We start from the raw sequence: 27906 nt of genomic DNA on the forward strand, positions 1-27906 counted from the left end.
ATCTTCTTCTTCTTCTTTTCCTTTCGGCTGTTCCCTTTCAGGGGTCGCCACAGCGAATCATGTGCCTCCATCTAACTCTATCCTCTTCATCCTCTTCACTCACACCAACTAACTTCATGTCCTCCCTCACTACATCCATAAATCTCCTCTTCGCCTGGCAGCTCCAACCTCAGCATCCTTCTACCGATATATTCACAGTTTCTCCTCTGAACATGTCCAAACCACCTCAAGCTGGCCTCTCTGACTTTATCTCCAAAACATCTAACTTGAGCTGTCCCTCTGATGTCCTCATTCCTGATCCTGTCACTCCCAAAGAGAACCTCAACATCTTAAGCTCTGCTACCTCCAGCTCTGCCTCCTGTCTTTTCTTCAGTGCCACTGTCTCTAAGCCGAACAACATCGCTGGTCTCACCACCGTCTTGAACACCTTTCCTTTCATTCTCGCTGATACTCTTTTATCACACAACACACCTGACACTTTTCTCCACCTGTTCCAACCTGCCTGCACTCGCCTCTTCACCTCTTTTCCACACTCACCGTTGCTCTGAACCGTTGACCCTAAGTACTTAAAGTCCTGCATTTTATTCACCTAAGCTCCCTGTAACCTCACCATTCCACCTGGGTCCATCTCATTGACACACATGTATTCTGTCTTACTGCGGCTAAGCTTCATTCCTCTGTTTTCCAGAGCAGACCTCCACCTCTCTAGATTTTCCTCCACCTGCTCTCTGCTCTCACTACAAATCACAATGTCATCTGCAAACATCATAGTCCAGGGAGATTCTTGTCTAACCTCATCTGTCAGTCTGTCCATCACCAGAGCAAACAAGAAGGGGCTCAGAGCTGATCCTTGATGCAGACCCACCTCCACCTTGAACTCCTCTGTCACACCTACAGCACCTCACCACTGTCTTACAGCTCTCATACATGTCCTGCACCACTCTAACATACTTCTCTGCCACTCCAGACGTCCTCATACAATACCACAGCTCCTCTCTCGGCACCCTGTCATACGCTTTCTCTAAATCTACGAAGACACAATGCAACTCCCCATGACCTTCTCTGTACTTCTCCATCAGCATCCTCAAAGCAAATACTGCATCTGTTGTACTCTTTCTAGGCATGAAACCATATTGCTGCTCACAAATGTTCACCTCTGCCCTTAGCCGAGCTTCCACTACTCTTTCCCACAACTTCATTGTGTGGCTCATCAGCTTTATTCCTCTGTAGCTCTGCACATCTCCCTTGTTCTTAAAAATTGGTACCAGTACACTTCTCCTCCAGTCCTCAGCATCCTCTCACTCTCCAAGATTTTGTTAAACAAACTAGTCAGAAACTCTACTGCCACCTCTCCTAGACACTTCCATACCTCCACAGGTATGTCATCAGGACCAACTGCCTTTCCGCTCTACATCCTCTTCAACGACCTCCTCACTTCACTCTTACTAATCTTTGCTACTTCCTGCTCCACACCAGTCACCTCTTCTACTCTTCGTTCCCTTTCATTTTCCTCGTTCATCAACTCTTCAAAGTTCTCCTTCCATCTTCCCATCACACTCCTGGCGCCTGTCAATACATTTCCATCCTTATCTTTAATCACCCTAACCTGCTGCACATCCTTCCCATCTCTATCTCTTTTTCTGGCCAACCTGTACAAATCCACCTCTCCCTCTTTAGTGTCCAACCTAGCATACAAGTCCTCATATGCTCTTTGTTTGGCCTTTGCCACCTCTACCTTCACCTTACGCTGTATCTTCCTGAGTGGATTACCCAATAAGTTATGGAACTATGCCATGCAAACGTCAGCGTACGTGAGGAACAGGTGCTACAATAGGTACACAAAGAAAACAGCATACGAGTTGTTCACAGGCAAGAAGCTAAATTTATCCAAGATGCAAAAATTTGGATCTATATGTTTTGCTTACAAGCAAGAGAGTGGAAAATTAGACTCCAGATGTGATCAGGGTATTTTCATTGGCTATGATAAAAACAGCCCGGCTTACTTAGTGTACTACCCAGACACAGAAAAGATTCAGAAGCACAGGTTGGTGAAATTTACATCTAAATCGACCGAAGAGAAGGAAACACAAACTTCTGAATCGCACACAGGGTATGAGAATGTGTATCCTGTGGTTCAAAACCAAGACAGAAATGATGTAATGGTGGAAAAAGATGGAAAGGATGTTCATGAAGTTTTACCTGAACAAAGTGAGCCTACATGCCCAGATAAACACACAGAAATGATCAGAAGAAACCCACCAAGAACTAGGAGGAAACCAACACATCCATTGGAATTTGAGACCGAGTACTCAGGGGACAATCTTAAAATGTGTGTTGACTTTTGTTACAAAATGATATGTAACATACCCCAGAACTATGAGGAGGCCATATCATCAACCGACTCACAGCAGTGGAAAAGAGCTATGGACGAGGAGATGAGTTCGTTGGAAGAGAACAAAACCTTCACACTCACACAGCTACTACCAGGGAAAAGGACAGTGGGAGGTAGATGGGTCTACGCAATAACAACGGACATTGATGGACGTGAAAAGTACAAGGCAAGGTTCGTAGCGAAAGGCTACAGTCAGAAACCAGGAACTGACTATGGGGAGACAATTTCACCCACAGCTGATATGACAAGTGTAAGAGTGGTCATGCAGAAGGCAGTTCAAGAAAACTTAGTTTTACACCAGATGGATGTTAAAACTGCCTACCTACATGCACCAATTGACTGTGAAATATACATTGAACAACCAGAAGGCTACGAAAAAAGGTCAAAAACAGGTGACAAACTTGTATGTAAATTACAGAAATCGCTTTATGGTCTCAAACAATCAGGGAGAAATTGGAATGTTATGTTACACACTTGCTTAGTGGAAAACAACTTTAGACAGAATCCAGCTGACAACTGTGTATACACAAGGGAGAACAATAATGGGAAGGTGATCTTAATAATATGGGTAGATGATCTGATCATAGCAGCAGACAGTGAAAGCATACTGAAAGATGTAAAGAAGATGCTCACTGAAAAATTCAAAATGAAAGACATGGGAAAGCGGAAACACTTCTTAGGGATCGATTTTGAACAGACAGAAGGAAGAGTAAAGATGTCACAAGAAAAATATGTGTCAAACATACTGAACAGGTTTAACATGCAAGACTGTAAACCTAGGGGAACTCCATGTGAACTAAAACTAGACTTCACAGAAAATGCAAAGAAAATGAATAACCCAAGAATGTACAGGGAGGCAGTGGGAAGCTTAATCTACCTGTCCACTTGCAGCCGACTAGATCTGAGTTTTGTGGTCAGTAAACTGTCACAACATTTTGCTGAACCAACAGAAGCCCACTGGAACACAGTGAAGCATGTGTTCAGATATCTTAAGGGTACAGAAAAACAAGGTTTGTACTTTAAGAGAAAGACGGGAAAATTGGGTCTAATAGTGTACAGTGTTGCTGACTGGGCATCAGACACTACGGACAGACGCAGTACATCAGGTTATTGTATCAGTCTAAGCAAAAACAGTGGTCTGATTGCATGGAAAACAAGGAAACAACCAACAGTAGCACTGTCTACTTGTGAGGCAGAACATGTGTCCTTAGCATCAGCTATACAGGAAAGCATCTATCTGGAACAACTACTCACAGGGATTGATTCGTATGAATATACAAGCACCATAGTGTACGAAGACAACCAAGGTACTATAGCACTAGCCAGAAACCCAGTTAACAGGCAGAGGTGTAAACACATTGACATCAAGTACCACTTTATGAGGGAAACTGTCAACACTGGCAGAGTCAATCTAGAATATTGCCCAAGTGAAAAGATGGTTGCTGACATAATGACAAAACCAGCCACTAAACTGAAGTTGTCTATGTTTACTGAAGACATGTTTGGTACTTAAGAATGTCTATAATGTACCATATGATCAAGACAATATAATAGTCTTGAGATGTTTGTGCATAAGTGTTAAGTTGATGAGCTAAGAGCGAGTGGGGGTGTTGAGGTCTGTACATCATATGCGCTCTTTACTCATTGTATACGGTAGTGTTACACCCAAAATGTTCTGTACCTTCTCATTACCTGTATTACGGTAAACACCTTTTAGGGAAGAGAAGAATAAAAACTGTTGTCACGTTATGAATGACCGTGTCGGATGGACAGAGCCGACAAAGCTGTTCTTTTGCTAAATAAACGTTTCATTGTGTGGCCAAAGAGACCAGAATGATTTTTACTTTATCTCCACACGCAGAGTGAACGAAGTGTTCCTGCGCTCAACATGTGGTCTGTAAAAGGCTGTACTTCCTAAAGCTTCTATTAATCGTTCCATTATCTTCAGCATATCTGGAGGTGGGGCCTGGTGGTAGCAGATTTAGTAAGGATTTCCAGACATCCTCTGACCCTTCTGACTGTGTCCCATGCCTGCCCATGTTTGACAAGTTTGAGCCTGTGACTTTCTCACTGTTAGAAGAGTTGATTGGCCAGATAAAGCCACCTAGCTCCCCTCAAGATGCCATTCCTCTTCATTTTCTTAACGAGGTTGTCCCTAGTATAGGGCAGTTTGTTTTGACAGTTATTAACATAAGTCTGACTTGGTGTTGTCCCTGTAAGCTTTAAACATACAGTGGTGTAACCCCTGCTTAAGAAACCAGGCCTCGATCACACTGTGTTGGCTAATTTTAGGCCCTTCTCCAAGTTGCCATTCATTTCAAATATCTTGGAGAAAGTAGTTTATGCGCAGTTTAAATCTTTCCTGGGCAAACAATATTTTTTGGAAGCCTTTCAATCTGGTTTTAAATCCCTGCATAATAGTCAGAGTCAGCACTACTAAGGGTCTTTAATGACATCCTCCTGGCAAGTGATGCTAGTGATTATGATTCACGTTCTGCCAGATCTGACTGCTGCTTTTGATACAGTACACCACGATATTTTACTAATTCGGCTGCAACACCTGGTGGGCATCCATGGCATTGCTCTGTAACAGTTTAGTTCCTTGCTAGTTCTGAATCTTCTTCGGCTCCTCTATTATATGGCATTCCCCAATACTCAATTTTGTGGCCTCTCTTTTTTTGCCTCTACCCATTTTCTTTGGGTTCCATCCTCAGAAAGTGTTTCTTTTCATTGTTACACTGATGACAGCTAGATCTATAAGGTGCTGAAGAAAAAAGATACTTTCTCTATTAAATCACTTCTGTTATGCCTTGATGACATTAAAGACTGGCTAGCCCTAACAGAACAAAACAGAAGTGATGATATTTGGTTCAAATGGCTCCAGTAAACCCTCTCCGTTTGACTTAGGCCCTCTCGGCCTGTATGAGAAGCTGACAGTGTCAAATCTGGGTTTTAAGATGGACTGTGGTTTTAAATTGGATCGCCAAATTAGCGCAGTTGTGAAGTCTAGTGTTTTCCACCTCAGACAGCTGACAAAGTAAAGCCCTTTCTTGCACTGCAGGATTTTGAAATAGTACCCATGGGCCTTTATTACATCTTGGCTTGATTACTGTAATGACTGTATTTTGGAGTTTGCCAGTCTTCCCTTGCACATTTCCAATTGGTTCTGAATGCTGCTGCTCATCTCTTGGTTGGAGTACGCAAGAGGGAGAACATAACTCCTATTCTGGCATCTCTCCACTGGCTACTCTGGCTAAAAACAAATAAAAGGATCTTAAACAGTCTGGCCCCCCATTAACTCGCTGAGCTGCTTTTTCCCTTCAAACCTTCCAGGCCCCTCAGTTCAGCTGATCAGATTCTCTTGGAAGTACCAAGGTCCAAGCAGAAGCTCAGAGGGGACAGAGTCTTTGCTGTTGCTGTACTTACATTATGGAATGCACTCAAGAGTTGAGTGTGATGCTAGCCAGGCAGCAATCAAGGTTGTAAGTCCATGTGTGCTGATCCAAGGCTTTGTAAGCTAGTTCTAGGATGAGCAGGAGCTGGTGAAAGATGTTAACAAATACGACCAGATGTTGGCCAAGGAGTTTAACAGGATTTCATTTGTGTTGCCCCCAGTTCTAATGCCGCTATTACAGAGAACAGACCATAAAATAAAATTTTCATGGACTCAGAATACACTGAATAAGGCCAAACAGGTCAAATATCTCCAACCAAGCATGTTGCAAAGCCATAATTAAATAAAGTATGAAAATAAGAAAAACTATTTTAAAAGTAATAAGACCAACAGTTGGAAAAATACCAAGAGCGTTCACAGCATATGCGGCTCCTTTAACTTTGGATCAGGTGACCTGAGGTCATTCAAGATTCAAAGATTCAAGATTCAAAGTGTTTATTTTCATGTGCACAGACAGAAAGCATTTTCATTGTGCAGTTTCCCTGCTAGTGCAGTTCTGAAAATAATGTATGTGCAAAAGTGTAAATCAATGTAAACAGTTATGTTCATGTTACCACACTGAGATGGACTGCTGCTTTATACCACCTCATGTATGTATGTATGAGATGTAAAAAAATCAGATCAAGATAAATCAATTTAGAATTTTTTTCCACTTTCCCGCCCCCATTTTTGGCAATGGGATCTATTATCTGTGTAATTTAATAAAAAAAACTGAATCTTTTAAATGTTAAAAATAAAATAAAAAACTTTCAAATGTGGTTAAAATGTGAATACCCTTAAACTAAAACTTTGCTGAAGCACCCTTTTGATTGTATGACAGCATTCAGTCTTTTGGGGGTAGCTTAAATGGACATCTTGCCTTGCGAATCTTTGCCCACTCTTCCTCGCAGTTCTTGTTTGCAGCCTTCTTCCGGTCATCCTCTTCTGCTGAAGCCATTCTTTTGTTGATTTGGAGGTATGTTTTGTGTTGTTGTCATGCCAGTGAAATTTTTCAAGGTTTTGTGCCAAAAATGGCTAATATTTGGAATTGTTTATATTTCCCTCAAGCTTGACTAAAGCAGTAAAAAAAAAGAAAACAGCCCCAAAGCATAAACCCACCAGCATGGTGGCACCATGCGGAGTGATGTTTTCATCCTCACAACACATTTTCCCACAGGCCTTTATCAGACTTTTTTTTTTTGTTGTTGTTGTTGTTTTTGCACATTGTACCCGAGCTTAGTTGTTCTTCTTTGTAAGAAAAGGTTTCCATTGTGCCACCCTACCGCAGGTATATGAAAAACTGTTGTCACATGTAGTACACAACCAGCACTTCCCAGAAATTCCTCCAGCTCCTTTCTTTTTGTGGGCCTCTTGGCAGCCTCCTAGACCAGTTTTTGTCTTTACTTAATTAATTAGTCCAGTTTTTAATGAAGTCACTTCAATTGTTGATGACCATCTTCACTGTTACACTTGCTATATCTAATGACTAGGAATTGTTTTGTACCCTTTCCCTGACTGTTACCTTCCAACACTGAGATCCATTTGAAGCTTTGTAAGCTCTTGATAGAACATGACTTTTGCTGTAAGAGGCAACTGAGTAAATGTTACTATAGAAGTTGAACTTATTCAGAGTCACTTTAATAAATGTCAGGTGTGTACAGACTACTAGTCAGTTTGAATGTGATTGGTCAATTCTGAAGCCAGCCACATCCCTATTTCTAAGAGGGTGTACAACAAAAAGAAATCTGACAACAGGAAATCACTAATATTTTAATAAATGTTTCCACCTTTAATGTCTGTGAAATCCAATAAGAAACACATTTAAACTGTTTAAAAATGTGTTTTCCCACTACTCACTAAAGAACACATGGAAAAGGTGTGTCTGTGCACACATAGGGCTATTGGTGTGCAGTCTGCATGATGTGACCAAAAACTCAGTGGTTGTTTCCCTCCAACAAGAGCAATACACTAAATTAAAAAAAGCGAAATACCTTTTCTCACAACGAAGGGTTATGTCCAACAAATCCTCCAACTCCCTCTGTCATTGTCGACGAACCAAGTGTCTGTAGAGCTGTAGAGCCCATCTGAAGTCTCGTATCTCCCAATAGGCAACAGTTCAACACAGCGCGGTTAGCGCGGTTAGCTAGCTGCCTCGCTTGGTTGACCCTCATGGGAACGACGAGCAGCTCTTCTCCTGATAAACCCTGATAAATTTCTAGCTGAAATTCTCAGTCCATCGGAAACATCTGTACACTTGCATATTATGTAACTGACAATATTAATACTGATAATACAGGTTGCTAGTACATAACTTCAAACTTTTCTCCTCAGAGTAGTGATGGGCGGAAACAAAACAGCGCATCGAGTGCTTCAAAAGTGCTTTGGAGCCTGTAGCAACGTGACCAGATTCGGCAAGCAGACACCCTCTCTACTTTTAAGTCTAGGCTTAAAACCTTCCACTTTAATAAAGCATATAGTTAGTTATAGTTATGCTGCCATAGGCTTAGACTGCTGGGGGACCCACCCCCCAATGCACTGAGGTCCTTTCCTCCTCTTGAGCATCTCTCCTCTCCTCTCACCCCGCAATTGTCACCACTGTATGTCATTAACTCTGTGTGTTTTCTCCCATAGTTGTCTTTGTCCTTCTCTGTCCCCCTCTCTCTGTCCCTTTCTGCAGGTGTCCCCCGGCTTTGAAGCTGTGTGTCTTCCAGCGTGAAGCTACTGGTCCTACCAATCTGCCAGATGTTTTGTTGTTGCTTTTTGTTGCTCTGTTCTTTTCTCTCTCCCCTTTCCACTCACCCCAACCGGTCGAGGCAGATGGCCGTCCACCCTGAGCCTGGTTCTGCTGGAGGTTTCTTCCGTTAAAGGGAGTTTTTCCTCTCCACTGTTGCCTATGGCTTGCTCCAGGGGGAATTGTTGGGTTCTCTTTATACATCTTTATAATCTTGACTTTATTCTGTAAAGTGCCCTGAGATGACTTTGTTTTGAATTGGCGCTATATAAATAAAGTTGAATTGAATAGAATTGACCATGTCACGTGCTCCTGTCGTAATCGTTTCTCACCACTTGGGACCGCTGAGTCAGTTGACACTTGCATTACATGACTATTCAAAAGAGTTCAGGCTGATCCCCACTCAGTGATGATGGTTGTCTGTAGCTCACAGATGTAAAGCAGTGTCATTCACTGACACTATGACAACGAATCAACATCTGTTCCCTGTAAGAGAACATTTTTCAAAGCTGGAGATATTTTAAGCAAAATAAGAAAATGATTGAATCTATATGATTAAGTCTACATGATCACCTCTAAAAGATACCATATACGGATAAACTGTTAGAAAGAAACAAATTTTAAACATTTTAACCCATGATTTAAATAGAAATTGTTTTACAACAGAAAATATGTATTTTGACATAGTTTTACTCAATTTTTGTGTTGCAGTAGCTATTACACATGATAATACAGTATAGAGTTAAACTAAAAATACACTGTACATGGTGCAGTTTAGTGAGGTGAACAGTCCTAAAAACCCAAATATGTCTTTCTGTATTGTCCATTGAAATGCTTTAGTGAATGCTGTATACTGTTTATACTTGTGCATATGCAGAAACAGTGGCTGTATGTTACAGTTATTGATGTTGTGATGAAACGCTGAAGATCTGTCTGCTGACACCGCAGACGGTCATTGCACAGAGGACTTGAAGAAGCCTCTTGTTGAAGCTGCTCTGCTGTTTGACCAGCAGCTTGTGAAGAGGAAGTGAGCTGTTCTCCATGATGTTTAACAGTTTGTGCAGCATCCTCCTCCCCACTGCCAGATCCAGTTTCCACATTGTTCCTCAAGCCAGCTATGCATACATGACTTCATTTCTGCAATCTATGCAATCACTCAATATATTTATGTTTTTACTGGGCTACAGGTGAGTGATGCATTTGCTACAGTTTGATAGATTTACGCGTTCAAAACCTTAGGAGGGTTTATCTTGTGAAAACTGAATGAAACTGAAAATAAACCTGGTCCTGATTAGGTTTGAAATTCAGGATCTGCTGCCAGGACAACAAGCTTAACACAACTTTGATAAATGATAAATGCTGATGTTTCATTATTGGCTGACCACCTGTGACCTCATAAAATGGTTAAAATCAGCTCCACTTGTACCAACAGTCACATTTTACTCTTTTTTCAAATTAATAAATGTACATTTTTTGCCATAATTAACATAAACAGTGTTCAAAAACGTTTATCTAAACTTGAAGAAATTAATTAGACTCTAATTAGAAATTAATTAGAGTCCCCTCCTTCCACCATTTCTCAGACTCATCACAAACATTGGCACTCCACAGGGTTGTGTACTCAGCCCCATCCTCTACACCCTGTTCACCTATGACTGTGTCGCCTCCCACAAGGACAACATCATCCTGAAGTTCGCGGACGACACCGCAGTGATAGGACGCATTGCTGGCGGTGACGAGGCAGCCTACAGGAGGGAGGTGGCCAGTCTGGTGTCACGGTGTGGAGACAACAACCTCACCCTCAACACAGACAAGACGAAGGAAACGATAGTGGACATGCGAAAGGAGAGGAGAACGCATCAGCAACTGTTCATCCGGGAGCTTGAAGTGGAGAAGGTGAGGAGCTTTAAATACCTGGGTGTCCACATCACTGAGGACTTCACTTGGACACCTAACGTCACGCAGCTGGTCAAGAAGGCCCAACAGCGGCTGTATTTTCTGAGGAGGCTGAGGAAGTTTGGAATTTCGCCTAAGATCCTCAGCAACTTCTACAGCTGCGTCATCAAGAGTGTCCTGACTAACTGCATCACGGTGTGGTACGGCAGCACTACTGCCATGGACCAAACGCCTGCAGAGAGGGGTGAAGACTGCACAGAAGATCACCAAGACTCCACTGCCCTCTCTGCAGAGCATCTACCACCGCAGAGTCCACAGGAGAGCTGCTTCCATCCTCAAAGACCCCTCCGACCCCCAGCACGGACTGTTCACACTTCTACCCTCAGGACGGAGGTACAGAAGTGTGAAATGCAGGACCTCGAGACTGAAGAACTCTTTCTTCCCCTTTGCCATCAGACTCCTAAACAGCTGACAGGAGTTTGCAACCATGAACATAACATAACATAACATAACATAACTGTTACACGGACACAAGTGTTTACATGGAAACAATTGCTCACGAATCACATTTTGTATTTGCACACAAATTTTTTTTTTTCAGAATTGCACTACTGCACTGAGAACGGCACTACCTCACTTTATTGCCTTATTGCTCTTATTTGTTTGCTCTTATTTTTTTTAAATTGTATTTTATTTTATTTCTATTTTTTTGTAAATTCTCATTTTACTTACTGTGTGACATTTAGAGTGGAGGGCAAAGTAAGAATGTCATTGTACAGGGAAACATGTATTCTATCTGTGCATATGACAATAAACCCTTTGAATCTTGAATCTTGAATTTCCCTACGCTATCGTCAAGTTACTCAACCTCGCCACAACTCAAGATTCGTCTACTCTACCAGGACCATACTTCACTCTTCCCCATAAGAACTTTGCTTCTCCTCTAGACTCGGCTCATCCTCCCACTGACTAGTAAGTTTTGTTTACATGTTCAGATACCATATCCCACAAGTCACTGTCAAGATACTCATCTTCGTGTCCTCTTTCATAGACTGGAGTTCAGCACCATATAGCGAGTCGGAGGACTTACTGGACTTACTTACCTGTTTTGCCAACTATTATATTTTATAATAAACCTTATTTTAAACTGAATAGTTGTTTCAAGCACTTCATTGGGTCCAACCCTAAAACTATTACCTTACACATACAGAACCAAAACCCCCCAAAATTAAATGTGGAATATTAAATATCAGATCTCTCTCATCTAAATCTGTTAGTAAATGACTTAATGAACGATCATCTATTTGATTTATTCTGTCTCACTGAAACTTGGTTGCAGTAGGAAGAATATGTCAGTCCAAATGAGTCAACCCCCCCCAAGTCATATTAATTATCATGTTCACAGTGATGGAGCCAGACATTTTTCATAGGGGTGGCCAGGCTGAGAACATTGTTCAATTTATTGTGGCATAAACTAGAATGCACATAAAAGCACACAAGTGTTATGTGCTAACATGTAGATGTACAATTAGCAATTTTAAAGCTCTTTTTATTAGAACTGTCAATAAACCATCTCATACAACTTTTACAAGTTATTCTATTTACTTGGAAATAATGCCAAACATTTTAGCTAAAGTCCAATATGTCACTAACAACAATAGAGGAACTACATTAAATTGCCAAAAGCATTCGCTCACCTGCCTTTAGACCCATATGAACTTTAGTGACATCCCATTCTTAATCGACAGGGTTTATTATGACGTCAGCCCACCCTTTGCAGCTATAACAGCTTCAACTCTTCTGAGGAGGCTTTCCACGAGGTTTAGGAGTGTGTTTATGAAATACATAATACACAGTGCTCGCAGTCTTCGCTCTAATTCATCCCAAAGGTTTCTATTGGGTTGAGGTCAGGACTCTTTGCAGGCCAGTCAAGTTCTTCCACACCAAACTCAATCATCCATGTCTTTATGGAACTTGCTTTGTGCACCTGAATTCATTTATTTGGATGGGTGAGCGAATACTTTTGGCAATATAGTGTATTTCAACCACTGTACCTAATAGTTATATGTGGTTATTTGACATAAAATGCTTGTGTCAAACAGTGGAGGGATTTGGCTGAGCTTCAGTCCTTGGAAATCTTTTAAATCGAAGCTGGGCTGGTCCTTCAGCTCAAGATTTCGAGATGTCTGAAACAAGAAAAATACAAAAGTCATTTTTAAGTCAAGTTTAAGAATGTAAGTCATGTACCTGGTGGTGGCCCACAGTGACCAGTGCATCTCAGTGAAAGCTCAGCTTAGATGGTGGCTCTGCTCAATAAGTGAAGACACATGAGTTAAAATAATCATAGTACCAAGTTTGATCAATCTTTTTGGCTTTATAAATTGTCAAAGGCAATTTCATAAGTACTGTCACATAATACATATCACAGGTTGTGTGTTCTACCCAGACATTCACTTCCTAAGGTCCTAGGTCTGTCTGTCATTTCTAAGCCTCACAGTCAACCTGCATGCCCTCAACATCTTTCTGAATGTCAGCATTTGGTGTTTTGCTTACCGACACCAAACTCTTTCTGTTGGTGTTCTTTAACATTAAACATTTTCATGTTGTTGATAACCCAATATATTCCCCTGACAACTTTTACCAATGTTGTGAGTGCATTTTAAGGCTCTCTAAAGACTTTTGTGGAGTAGATTTCCACTCACCCCAACCGGTCAAGGCAGATGGCCGTCCACCCTGAGCCTGGTTCTGCGGGAGGTTTCTTCCATTAAAGGGAGTTTTTCCTCTCCACTGTTGCCTAGGACTTGTTCAATGGGGAATTGTTGAGTTGCCTCTATATACTTGTATAGTCTTCACTTTATTCTGTAAAGTGCCTTATGATGAATTTTGTTTTGAATTGGCGCTATATAAATAAAGATGAATTGAATTGGAAAAAAGGAAAAGAAAACACAAGAAACACAACCATTAATACCTGTCTTAATGTTCACATGGATTTTATATGTTTTGATATGTGGGTTTTAACCTGTGACTTTTCTGGTTCCATAAAAATAACATTTAAAAAAAGGATAATAGTCTGCGTTTGGTAGAATGCTATACTTCACACGGGGCACAAACTCTTTGGCTACGAAAACAATTTACCATTTGATTTTTGAAATGACCACTGCTACATCCTCATGTGAGCAAAAACCAAGAGAACTCCAGGTGTTTCATACTTCTCAAAGTCATTTTGTGCTCTCTACTGCTGTGAAGTTCAGTTTAGTAGCCACACCTCAGCAGAGCATCCTGCCAGAGAACCATTCCTGCAGGGCTCTGAAAAAGTTAATTGGGCCCATTTTATCGTTTAAAAGTTGCCTTTCCATTTACAGACACTAAGTATAAATTGTAGAACACACGCTTTTAATTTCTGTTATTTTGTAAGAATACCCTCTTGTGGACACTTCACCTGCCACTCAAGTATAAAAGAATACGTATTCAAGTGTCGGTCAACATTGAGTCAGAAGTCAGAAGAAGAAGTAAAAATCTATCTATCAAATAATTGATAAAACACATTTGTTTATACAGTAGAAATCTTAAACATGTGTTGTTGTTTCCAATATTCCAAAGTTCAAGTGTTCAATGACAATGTTCAAAAATGTAAAAGGACATTATTCACAAATACTTTGTTTTGTAAGAGGATCCCACTGGGATGTGTCAATAAAAACCATGCAGCAAGTAAACTGCAATGATGAAGATGAGGATGTGATTCAACGAATGAAAGAGACAGAAAGTGATGAAGGTTAAGTCAGAAACTGATAAATCAGTTTTTCTGGCAGAGTTTTAGTCAGAAGCTGTCAGGGCTGCAGCTTCTCCTCCTCCTCTCTCTGAGGATGGAGGACCAGGACGGAGCAGAGCTCTGCTTTCCACAACTATTCAATGCCTCCTGCAGGAAACCAGAGATCACTCAGTCTGATGCTGTCTTACTGCATTTGCTGTTCTTCATCTCTGTGTTCACTGTGATTCTCAACCTGCTCGTCATCATCTCAGTCTCCCACTTCAGGCAGAGATAAACTCAGCAAAACTTACAATTGATTCTTTTATAAGTGTGAACAGTCTGATTTACAAGAAAATGTTACTTAGAGTTAGTGTGTAAATAACTTCACATCTTGACACCAGACGTATTTTCTGCTTTGCTGACAATGTTTTTGAATGTTAAATATCCAGATGTGCCACATGTAAGACATATCACTTTACATTAATGTCTGATATTACATTACATGTCTTTGTCTCCCTGCAGGCAGCTGCACACACCCACCAACCTCTTCATCCTGTCTCTGGCTGTGTCAGATTCCCTTACTGGGCTTGATTCTATATTAGAAGCTCAAAAACAAACAGCCTGTTGGTTGATTGGTGACATCATGTGTTCTCTGCATGTTTATGTGAGCTCAATCTTTCTCTCTGTCTCAATAGGAAACATGATTCTCATATCAGTCGACCGTTATGTGGCTATTTGTGACCCTCTGCATTATTCCACCAGAGTCACTGTGACAAGAGTTAAAATTTGTGTTTGTGTGTGTTGGACCTGTTCTGTTGTGTATAACAGCATCATTCTAAAAAATGAACTAACACAACCAGGTATGAATAATTTCTGCTATGGACAGTGTGTTGTTATAATTCACTACATTGCAGGAATTGTTGAGAGTGTTTTGTCAGTTATTGCTCCAATCAATGTGATGATAATTCTGTATATGAGAGTGTTTGTGACGGCTGTGTCTCAGGCTCGTGCCATGCGCTCTCATGTTGCAGCCGTCACACTCCAGCATTCAGGGACTGTAATGAGTAAGAAATCTGAGCTGAAAGCAGCCAGGACTCTGGGTGTTGTTGTACTTGTGTTCTTAATGTGTTTCTGTCCATATTACTGTATCTCGTATGTACAAATCAGTTCTAATAGCGCTTTACGTATAGCCGCTGGTCTCTTTCTGTCTCTTTTCTCCTGATTGAAGTGATGCTTCATTATTTCAAGTGACGGTGCTTATTATCAGTAACTCATCATACACACTCCCTGCTGCAGATACCTTTTTTTTTGTGTTTGTTTTTGTTTTGTTTTTTTTGTCCTTTCGGATTATCCCGTGAGTTCAGGGTCGCCACAGCGGATCATTGTCCGCATATTGATTTGCCAGTTGTTTCTGTTTTACGCCGGGTGCCCTTCCTGACGCAACCCTCCCCAATTTCTACCGGGCTTGGACCGACACTGCACAGCTGGGGAGGGGAATGGGCTGTTAGGGCTTCAGTGTCTTGCCCACGGACACTTCGACATATATAGCCAGGGCCGGGGATCGAACCACTCATCCGTGGACGACTGCCTTTACCAACTGAGCTAAAGCCGCCCCCTTTCCCTGCTGCAGATATCTAACCTGTGTATTTCCTGTCTGAGTCTGTCCTGTTTCTCATTCAGCTTCTGCTTACAAACAGTTTTTTCCTCTGTGTCTGTTTTCACAAGCACCACACAGTGACTTCTGTTACACAGAACTAAATAATTAGCAAACTTTGATGAATGTGGTACAATTTACATTCTGTCTCTCTTCCTCAAATGTGCACAAACACTCCAACAGACCTTGCATCAATAAGCCAAAACATTAATACCACCTGGAGGTTTTAATATTAAATCAAAAATGTCTTTTTAAGTTAAATTCATGTGCAGATTCAAGGAGAGAAAACTTCAAAAACTGTCTGACTTTTCACTGTAAAACATTCTATTACTTTTTTCTTCAATCTTGAAAACAAATAAATCAAAGCCTAAAAAAGGGTTAGAGCTTCATGTTTCACACATAGGTCTATGTAGAGGCGATCTTAGTCGTATCTGGTGGTCCCACAAATCATTTCCACCGAACATGGTAAGAAACCTTGTGCCTCCACAGCTACAAACTGAACCTTTCACTTCTGCCTTGGTGCGGTCCCCACTTCCTTGTAGTCAGTTCTTTCTGTCACCCCTAAACCTAAATCTCTAATAGCTGTACCTGGTAGGTCCTATTGTAAGTACTATGAAATAATGATGGAAGAATCAAGCCTTTCTAAGGCAATTGATTCAAAAAATGGTTCAGTGTTTAGAAACATTTGAATGACCACATTGGCGACACCTGCTGGAGAAATGTGTGTAGATCTCAAGAAAAGAGAGTGAGTCAAAGATGTGGAGAACGTACTATAGTTTGAAGAATTACTACATTTAATAATTCTGCGAAAAAAAATGTGTGGTGGCAAGTGCCGGTTTGGCTTGGGTGGAAATGGGTGTTATCAGTCTTTCATTCATTCTTTCATTTTCAGAATAACATTGTGTGTGAATAAACTGGATGTGACTATTGTAAATCCTATATTCTTGCACTTGCATCTCATATAATGTGAACACTTTTCTGACCAGACTTTGCTTTGATGTTTTCTCTTTGACTTAGATTTTTGCTGCCTTGTACCTCACTTGTAAGTCGCTTTGGATAGAAGATGTTTTGGGTTTTAATCAGTTTCTTATTTTGCTTAAAGTCTCTCCAGCTTTGAAGAATGTTCTCTTACAGGGAACAGATGTTGCAGGGATGGAGAGATATTTCCTAAGAAGACTGTACAGATCCCAAATGATGCATTTCATTAAAGTGGGTTGCACCGAATCAAACAGCTCCCACACGAGTGACCTATTTCACTTTTTTGCTCCTTCGATTTTTCAAATAAATCTCTACAAATATTCTCTCTTTTTCTCTGTCTTAATCTCCTTCTCATAAATCCACACAATCCGGGCATTTTGATTCGTTGTCGTAGTGTCATTGAATGACACTGCTTCACATCTGTGAGCTACAGACAACCATCATCACTGAGTGGGGATCAGCCTGAACTCTTTTGAATAGTCATGTAATGCAAGTGTCAACTGACTCAGCATCAGTTGCTGTTTATGTTCCATGAAAGATATCACCTACTTTAACAAAGAGACAGACCTCAATCAATAGTGGAAGACAGAGCAACTTTGTTGTTTACTCCCAACAATCTTCGAGCAGTCGACTGACCCACTATACCTGAAGGAATATAGATCTAGGCCAAACAGATGTGCTAACTGATCTGTGTCATGCATGACATGGTAATTAAGCAAAAAGCCTACTGGGGTGTCTTCCCCTAAACCTAAAGCCACGGAGGAGCTTACTGATTAGAGGCTCGCTGCTGCCATCATTGATCCTTCCTATTGAGCATGGTCTTATACAGTGGTCCTTACCCCTGTGTCAGTTACATCATTCATAATCTAGTTACCTACACAGATACTTACCCACTGCCCACCATACTAAAGATTTATTTCTCATTGACACCTCCAGACTTGACTTTATCAAGTGCTCAATGAGTAAATGAGTCATTTTCTTTTCTCTCTTCACTTTCCACTCACCCCAACCGCTCAAGGAAGATGGCCACCTACCCTGAGCCTGGTTCTGCTGGAGGTTTCTTCCATTAAAGGGATTTTTTCCTCTCCACTGTTAACTAGGACTTGTTCAAGGGGGAATTGTTGTTTTTTCTTTATACATCTAATTTTGGCCTCGAGATGACTTTATTGTGAATTGGTGCTATATAAATAAAGTTGAATTGAATTCTCTCCCTCTCTCTCTGAATGGATGGTGAAGGAGTGCTGCAGCTTATGCTTCAACGTTTCTGAGCTCTATGATTTTTCATTTCTTTTTTTGTTTATTTTTTTTTCTTTTAGTTCAGTTTGTTTGATAGGTTCTACTGTAGGGTAAAATTTAGACTACACATTTCTGACCAGCTGGATGGTTTTGCAAAACACCAAATGCTGTTAGTTGTGGGATTATAATGGTAGTATGTCACTTTAAATTAATTCACAATTGTTGTTATTTTAAAAGTGGTATTTTTATAGCTAATAAATAAATAATGTTGATATTGAATATTGAATGTACTGTGATAAAAACAACCATTTTGTTATTTTTTAATGAATATTGTAAAAATTATGGTTTTAGTATGTTCTAAAGCTATTTTGTTAAATAAAACTAAACTAAACTGAACAAACAATCTCTGTGATATGTCTCCAAAAAGGGCAGAGACCAACTTATAATACCATCAAAACTGTGAGTAAAAGTTGAGAAAATAGAACAACTGAAGAAGATAGAGAAAAATGAAAGGGACGAAAATGAGGATATGATTTAATTAGCACACGCGAGAGAGTGAGAGAATGATGGTCAAGTTGCAAACTGATAAATCAGTTCGTGTGACAGAGTTTTAGTCAGAAGCTGTCAGGGCTGCAGCTTCTCCTCCTCCTCTCTCTGAGGATGGAGGACCAGGACAGAGCAGAGCTCTGCTTTCCAGAACTATTCAATGCCTCCTGCAGGAAACCAAAGCTCCAACAGGCTGATGTTGTCCTCATGTATTTGCTGTTATTCATCTGTGTTTTCACTGTGGTTCTCAACCTGCTCGTCATCATCTCAGTCTCCCACTTCAGGCAGAGATAAACTCAGCAAAACTTACAATTGATTATTTTTATAAATGTGAACAGTCCAATTTACAAGAAAATGTTACTTAGAGTTAGTGTGTAAATAACTTCACATCTTGACACCAGACGTATTTTCTGCTTTGCTAACAATGTTTTTGAATGTTAAATGTCCAGATGTGCCACATGTAAGACATATCACTTTACATTAATGTCTTGTATTACATTAAATGTCTTTGTCTTCCTGCAGGCAGCTGCACACACCCACCAACCTCCTCATCCTCTCTCTGGCTGTGTCAGACTTTCTCCAGGGGCTTGTGACACTGGTAGAAGTTCAGCGACAAACAGGTTGTTGGTTTCTTGGTGACCGCATGTGTTCTCTACGTGTTTATGTGGCCACAATCATTCTCGGTGCTTCAATAGGAAACATGATTCTTATATCAGTCGACCGCTATGTGGCTATTTGTGACCCTCTGCATTATTCCACCAGAGTCACTGTTAAAAGAGTTAAAATGTGTGTTTGTGTGTGTTGGACCTGTTCTGTTGTCTACAATGGTCCGATTATAAAGGACTTCTTGACTCAACCAGACCTGTATAGATCCTGCTATGGACAGTGTGTGGGAGGCACTGACAACATTTCAGGAATTGTTGACAATGTTTTATCATCTATTGCTCCAGTTACTGTGATCATAATTCTGTATGTGAGAGTGTTTGTGACGGCTGTGTCTCAGGCTCGTGCCATGCGCTCTCATGTTGCAGCCGTCACACTCCAGCATTCAGGGACTGTAATGAGTAAGAAATCTGAGCTGAAAGCAGCCAGGACTCTGGGTGTTGTTATAGTTGTGTACCTAATGTGTTTCTGCCCATATTTCTCTTGTGCTTTTGTACCAGCTAACTCTGTTGGTGATTTACCAACTGTTGGTTTCTCTCTATTGTGCATTAACCCCTGTCTGAACCCTGTGATCTACGGCTTGTTCTACCCCTGGTTTAGAAAAGCTATCAGACTCATTTTCTCTCTTCAGATACTGCAGCCTGGCTCCCGTGAGACCAACATGCTGTAAACAGAGACTGTGCAGTGACTGAAATGTGATCTGCTCTATGGACAAAGAAATTCACTGGTTCATGTTCTTCAGTGAGTGAATTCACAAATCCAAACAGTGAAAATGTGCAGTTCTTAAAGTTGTTACTGTCAGATAATCTATTGGATTTTCTCCTGATTGAAGTGATGCTAAATTATTTCCAGTGATGGTGCTTATTATCAGTAACCAGTCATACACACTCCCTGCTGCAGATATCTAACCTGTGTATTTCCAGTCTGAGTCTGTCCTGTTTCTCATTTAGCTTCTGGTTTTTTCCCCTGTGTCTGTTTTCACAAGCACCACAGTGACCTTTGTTACACAGAACTAAATAAGAATTAAACTTTGAAAATGACAACTAGGATGAATTTGGTACATTTTATATTCTGTCTCTCTTCCTCAAATGTGAACAAACTCTTCAACAGACCCTTACATGTGAACTATATTGAAGAAATAAAATGAAGTGAAGTGAAAGCAGGTGGTAACAGACTAGGTGGTTTAATGTTGGTCGATAATAGTCCCAACAGGGAGAGGAATTCAAAAGACAGGCGGTAGGACATGAAACAGAGCAGGAGACAAAGAATTTTTCAGATCCTCCAAAATTTTGGTGACATTTTTTAAACGCGGTTTCATGTTGTAAAGTTTACATGGTATTTAAATTGTAAGGTCCGTGGAATATTACAACATTCTTCGAGATTTGTTTATTCAGTCAACTTAAGAGAGGCAGGACTGGTTTCCTTACTATAGAAGTTTGGGCAATGCTTTAGATAACATCCTGTTACTCACCATGTAATAAAAAAAATTTAAAGGGTACATTTTTGTAAAAATGTCGTGCTCTTACTGTATTTGAAATTACATACGTGTAACTACCTGGTTAGAGAATGAAGTGTTTGGGAAAGAAGTAGGTAACAACCTGTGATCTTAAAATGATTTCACTGTTAATTATTTGGTAACTAATTAGCATGTATTCTAACATTATGTGATATGTAATTGATATGTGCTAATAAATAATATTGCAATTACAGGCAACACAGTCAAAACTTAAACTTTTTTAAACGTTTTTAAACTATGGGGCACCTATTCTGTGACTACACGGCACCAAAAGAACATAAGATAAGATGAGATAAGATAATTCTTTATTGTCATTGCACGTTTCGGTACCACAAAATTATCTTTCCAGCAATGCTTTCACAGCATTGTTTCACATCTTCTCTTTTGATCACCAGACTGCCATGTGTTCTTGTGTTTCCTGAAGTCAATGACAAGCCCCCTTTTGTTTTGCTAGTTTTGAGGAGCACTGTAGTTCCACAGCTGCATCTGGGATGTTTTCATGAAGCCTGAGTCTGAGTAATAATTGTTATACAGCTGTCCCATCAGTTACTCACTAATCGGAGTCTCAAATCATCAATTTTTTGATGAGAGCGAGCGTTGACTAGAACTAAACTGGCAATAGCTGGTCTGTGTGGAGCTTGTTGCAGCCTGAATCTGCAGCCTGCCTGTTTACCTCGCTTCTGTCATGTGTATCTCCGTGGACTCCTCTTTTTCAGTCCGAGTATCGTCCACTTGGATAAGTTCTGAGTGTGTCAAATAGTCCATTTATGAAGGAAGGAAAAAAAAATCTGAATAATGTTTCCGTATTTCCATAAGTTTCGAACATGCGTATGATAAAAAGCTGCTGTGAATGGGAGAGCCTCGGGCCTCTGTGCCTTCTTGCACCGTCATGCTGACTGTTAATCCCTGATTGTTAATGAACTGGTTTTATACAGAAATGAACCATATAGGCTACCAGATAAAAGTGTACTGCAAATAATCATTTTCAGTGTGTCCCTTTGATCAAAGGCTACACACACAGACATATCAGAGAAAGATGTGTGAACATCAGCTGCATTCACACAAAATCCTCTCTTCAAGGTTGTGTGCAGATGTTTCTTTCTGCCTTAGAATGTAACAGCTGTGAGAAAATCAGAACCAGTTCTCAGATCCACTTTCTCTTCATTTACGTAAGTCACTAACACCATGCAGGAGAGGCCAATGTTGAGTAACGTTTTTACAGCCCCCTAAAAATTGTACTCATAATTCATTTCAACTTTATTTATATAGCGCCAATTCACAACAAAGTCATCTCAAGGCACTTTACAGAATAAAGTCAAGACTATAAAGATGTATAGAAAGAACCCAACAATTCCGCCTTGAGCAAGCCCTAGTTAACAGTGGAGAGGAAAAACTCCCTTTAATGGGAGAAACCTCCAGCAGAACCAGGCTCAGGGTGGGCAGCCATCTGCCTTGACCGGTTGGGTTGAGTGGAAAGTGAAAAGAACAGAGCAACAAAGAAACAACAACACATCAGGTGATGGATATCATTTCTTGTCCCCTGTGAGGGTAAAGGTTATCAAAGACATTCAGAGACCAAAGACCAACAAGGAAATTCTGTGGTCTGGTGAACTATTCAATTTATTCAATATTATCATTGAGTTATGCTCAATATGACACTTCTTTAAATCAAGCCACATTGTAATATGGTCCTTATATCTTACTATAGGAGCAGATCATCAGACCAGACAACTTGGTAAGTGCTTTCTTATCTGTGCTTGATGTAGAGTGACTTCACCAAATTTTAACATGTTTTCTATGGCTTTAGTTTAGGTTATAAATGTACATTAATGCTTTTAATTTGCCTCTGACTTCTCTAAATTAAAATATCTCTGTTTTTACCTGAAAAACCTGAAAGAGCTTTATATCATTAGGAGTTCAGATGATGTCATCTGGAGAAGTTCTGGAGGAGCAGGTCGACCATGTTCAGACGTAATCTGAATTGAAGGTTCCTCCAATGTCATATGGAGGCATTTTTCAGCTAGAAGTAGAGACATATTTTAAGTCAATGGGAAGTTAAATTGCATTAATATGTACATGTACTACATAAACTAGAACCATAAAAAGCAAGTTGAAATCAGTAAAGGTGTCCTTTAATGTTTTTGGGGTCAGCACCAGCTTTCTTGAGCAGCTGTTTTAAGGGGCGTCAGCATGACCATTTGCCTCCACCTAGTGGGACATTTCACCAACTACAGATTGATTTTACTCAATGCATCACAAATAGATTTTCAAAGTGACCCGAGTCTTTTCCTGCTAGAAAGGAAAATGGCCAAACTGTTAATACATATTTAATGGAACATATCATTTAGAGATTTGAAGTACCTGAGGGTGTTGTTTTGGATAATGGCAGCCATTTTACAGAAATGTAACTAAATTGCAGGGATCTGCTTTCTATTGATTGTAATTTGTATATTCCATATCATCCACAAACTGTGGGACAAGTAGGACGCATGAATCGCACAATTAAGAAAAGATTCATTAAGTCAGTTGGATTTAGGCAAATGAATTGGCATGAGGCATTGCCACTAGTGCTTTTGTCAATATAGTGAATTAAAGTAAAACCACTGGTGTGTCACCATATAAAGTAAACCCTTTTTCTTTAGAAGCACTGAGTAAGGAGGAAATCAGAAGCTGATTTAACACAGTTACGACAAATGCAACAAGAATATGTTAAATGTTTGTTCTTTTTTGTTTCAATGTATTCTCAGCTGATTATACTGTCTCTTCTTTTTCCAGGTGAAGAGCTTTTTCCTATACATACTGTGAAACCTGGTGACTACGTTTTGGTCCACAATTAAAAACCGTAAGTGGAGAACCCAGATACAGATCACCAACTCAAATGCTGCTGGTGGACCAGGACAGCATTCAAAATCAAGGGGCAGCCGCAATGGATTCACACCAGCAGAATCATAGGGTGTGTTTCAGTGAATGATAAAAGCATAAATCAAACCTTGTCTTCCTCATGCAGACATGTCCATTGTCAGACTGCTTTCCCTGTGAATGTAGAAATGCTTGATCATGTTCCTTTGACACGAGAGGAATTTTGTTTTTAAATACCAATGAAGATCAATGGAACTATAACCAATTACAACCACATGGTTAACGGTTGGTTGTTGATGTGTCTCTACAAGAAGATGGTATTGCTAGACATCCTCGACTCCCCAGCTCCCCAGCTCCCCAGCTCCCCAAACGTGCCGTGAGGTCAGTCGCTTTCTTTGGATGGCTGGATAATATCGTGCTTTCATTCCTGGCATACTTGGAGCATGCCTTATGTCTAGAAGTAAGCAACCCAGCTCAAACAATCCAGACTCATGCAGATTACTCTTGACTGCAGAAATGTTAATTTTTTGTCCAGTTGGATATAAAGACTTCATTATACTTTTCTTGAACTTCGAATTCTTGAAAAAGTCTTAGTGTGTCCATGTTTCTTTCATTTCTGGATTATGGTCTTTACACTTGGCACTGGTTTCCCTAAATGCTATGAAATATTTATATTATCTTCAGCTTTATGAAGATATTCTAATTTCATTTAAGGTCTTCTGAAAGCTGTTTTTCACCCATTTGCAAATTTAAAGTGCAAGCTCAAGTTAATAGACCTGGTGCCACTGATCAAGAATTAACTGCAGACACACAAGATCATGAAAGTATTTACCTGTAGGTTTTATCAAAGAGAATGCAAACGTTTGCACTGATAAAGGTTTTTAGTATTTTATTATAACTTTCTTTTTAGCACTGCTTGACCAGTGTTTTTTTACTTTTGATAATAAAGAAACATTTGTACCAGCTGAATGTGACAAATATTATGTTAAATATTCTTTATTATCTTCCTTATGACAGTTTTTACATGCACCCATTTAGAACTTTATTAATACAACATTTGGGTGAAATAATTATATCTTGAGAGCCTGTAGTCTGAATTGCTACCATTATAATTTCCAAAGAAATGCTAGTTTTTTTTCTGCATTATGTTAACTTAACTTAAAGTTTCACACAGGCTCCAGTTTTAGTTCTCATCATGGAATTAAAATCATTTTATGATAAGAATTATCTTTTGATATTCAGAGGCCTCAAAAAAGGAAATTAATTTTCTAAATGTGTAATCAAGTAAACAAGAAAGTGCATAAAAATCCAATTTCCCTTTTTATTTTATGTGGACTTTCCTTCTCTGTGTGCATGTTCCTGAAGTTGGATGCACTCTTATATATTCTGAATTTGTTCATAATAATTAAAAACATCATCTGTAAATAAAATTCAGAAAACTTTTGTTACGTGCAGGAATCACTATAATTCATTGACTCACTCATTGACATCACTGATGAATCTGACAGTGAAGTCATGTGATTGACAGGACTTTTCTTTTATCAGGGAAAAATAAGATAAGATCAATATTGTTTGCTACTTTTCCTGGATAAAATTGATTGATGGAAACAAAAACTTTAATCAAATATGGACTTCTTTTTCTAAGGAAAAGTAATTAAAAGTAATTGACTGCAGAAAGTAAATTCAATGTTTATTTTTTGGGGATGGGCGGCAGCAACAGGAATATTAAATGTTCTGTCACGTGACTTTCAAAATTCATATAATTATATTTTATCCAGGGGTTTAACCTGAATAAACTGATTGTAGACCTGCTCCCACCCAGATGGTTTAGTCTGATCCAAAGCAGTAGTTTTACAGAATTGTTACACTGCCTCCTTGTGGACATTGAAACAATCTGCATGTTACCCAAGATTTGGTAGTAATTGATGGATATGTTGAAACTTAAGTTAGATTAACAAATTATATCTTATGTTTTATTGAGCAGCACAAATATAACCTGGCAGCCAGTAGGTCATGGGTTCAAATTTAACAGCTATGGAGTACTGTTGGGCAATAAACAATATTGTGATATCTTAAACAATTTACAGGTGATACACGATATACATCTCAATATTTTGAAATCACCTTTAAAGCACTTTATAAAACCTTTATTTGACCTTTTAATGCAAACAATAAAACTACTGTGATGATTCTAATACTGTTGCCTGGTACTTGGCTGAGTCAGGAAACATTACTACTGCAAACATCCCTTTATCAGCACAAGAAAATAATTTATTAACATTTATAGTTTCTTCTTCTTTTCCTTTCGGCTGCTCCCTTTCAGGGGTCGCCACAGCGAATCATGTGCCTCCATCTAACTCTATCCTCTGCATCCTCTTCACTCACACCAACTAACTTCATGTCCTCCCTCACTACATCCATAAATCTCCTCTTTGGTCTTCCTCTAGACCTCCTGCCTGGCAGCTCCAACCTCAGCATCCTTCTACCGATATATTCACAGTTTCTCCTCTGAACATGTCCAAACCACCTCAATCTGGCCTCTCTGACTTTATCTCCAAAACATCTAACTTGAGCTGTCCCTCTGATGTCCTCATTCCTGATCCTGTCCATCCTCGTCACTCCCAAAGAGAACCTCAACATCTTAAGCTCTGCTACCTCCAGCTCTGCCTCCTGTCTTTTCTTCAGTGCCACTGTCTCTAAGCCGAACAACATCGCTGGTCTCACCACCGTCTTGAACACCTTTCCTTTCATTCTCGCTGATACTCTTTTATCACACAACACACCTGACACTTTTCTCCATCCGTTCCAACCTGCTTGCACTCGCCTCTTCACCTCTTTTCCACACTCACCGTTGCTCTGAACCGTTGACCCTAAGTACTTAAAGTCCTGCACCTTCTTCACCTCTGCTCCCTGTAACCTCACCGTTCCACCAGGGTCACTCTCATTGACACACATGTATTCTGTCTTGCTGCGGCTAAGCTTCATTCCTCTGTTTTCCAGAGCAGACCTCCACCTCTCTAGATTTTCCTCCACCTGCTCCCTGCTCTCACTACAAATAACAATTTAATCTGCAAACATCATAGTCCAGGGAGATTCTTGTCTAACCTCATCTGTCAGTCTGTCCATCACCAGAGCAAACAAGAAGGGGCTCAGAGCTGATCCTTGATGCAGACCCACCTCCACCTTGAACTCCTCTGTCACAACTACAGCTCCTCACCACGGTCTTACAGCTCTCATACATGTCCTGCACCAATCTAACATACATCTCTGCCACTCCAGACGTCCTCATACAATACCACAGCTCCTCTCTCGGCACCCTGTCATACGCTATTTCTAAATCTACAAAGACACAATGCAACTCCCTATGACCCTCTCTGTACTTCTCCATCAGCGTCCTCAAAGCAAATACTGCATCTGTTGTACTCTTTCTAGGCATGAAACCATATTGCTGCTCACAAATACTCACCTCTGCCCTTAGCCGAGCTTCCACTACTCTTTCCCACAACTTCATTGTGTGACTCAGCTTTATTCCTCTGTAGTTGCCACAGCTCTGCACATCTCCCTTTTTCTTAAAAATTGGTACCAGTACACTTTTCCTCCAGTCCTCAGCATCCTCTCACTGTCCAAGATCTTGTTAAACAAACTAGTCAAAAACTCTACTGCCACCTCTCCTAGACACTTCCATACCTCCACAGGTATGTCATCAGGACCAACTGCCTTTCCGCTCTTCATCCTCTTCAATGTCCTCCTCACTTCACTCTTACTAATCTTTGCTACTTCCTGCTCCACACCAGTCACCTCTTCTACTCTTCGTTCCCTTTCATTTTCTCCTTCATCAACTCTTCAAAGTTCTCCTTCCATCTTCCCATCACACTCCTGGCGCCTGTCAATACATTTCCATCCTTATCTTTAATCACCCTAACCTGCTGCACATCCTTTCCATCTCTATCTCTTTGTCTGGCTCTATCTCTTTGTCTCCCTGTACTCCTGTCTACTCTCTTCAGTCCTCTCAGTGTCCCACTTCTTCTTAGCTAACCTCTTTCTCTGTATACACTCCTGAACGTCCTCGTTCCACCACTAAGTCTCCTTGTCCGCTTTCCTCTTTCCAGATGACACACCGAGTACCCTCCTACCTGTCTCCCTGATCAAATTAGCTGTAGTAGTCCAGTCATCTGGAAGCACCTCCAAACCACCCAGAGTCTGTCTCAGCTCCTCCCTGAAAACTAAACGACATTCTTCCTTTTTCAACTTCCA

At 40.3% G+C, this 27906-nt stretch overlaps 1 long non-coding RNA gene across 1 annotated transcript; it reads right to left on the reverse strand.

Annotated features, from left to right (window-relative positions):
* On the reverse strand, window positions 1-27768 carry LOC137132476 (uncharacterized). The gene is made up of 2 exons (XR_010915124.1): window positions 26034-27768; window positions 1-154 (listed from the first exon to the last, which is right to left on the reverse strand). It is a non-coding gene; the product is annotated as an uncharacterized lncRNA (long non-coding RNA).
* Between the last annotated feature and the right edge of the window lie 138 nt (window positions 27769-27906).

This window comes from Channa argus, chromosome 9 (assembly GCF_033026475.1).
Source record: "Channa argus isolate prfri chromosome 9, Channa argus male v1.0, whole genome shotgun sequence".
NCBI classification, from domain to species: Eukaryota; Metazoa; Chordata; class Actinopteri; order Anabantiformes; family Channidae; genus Channa; species Channa argus.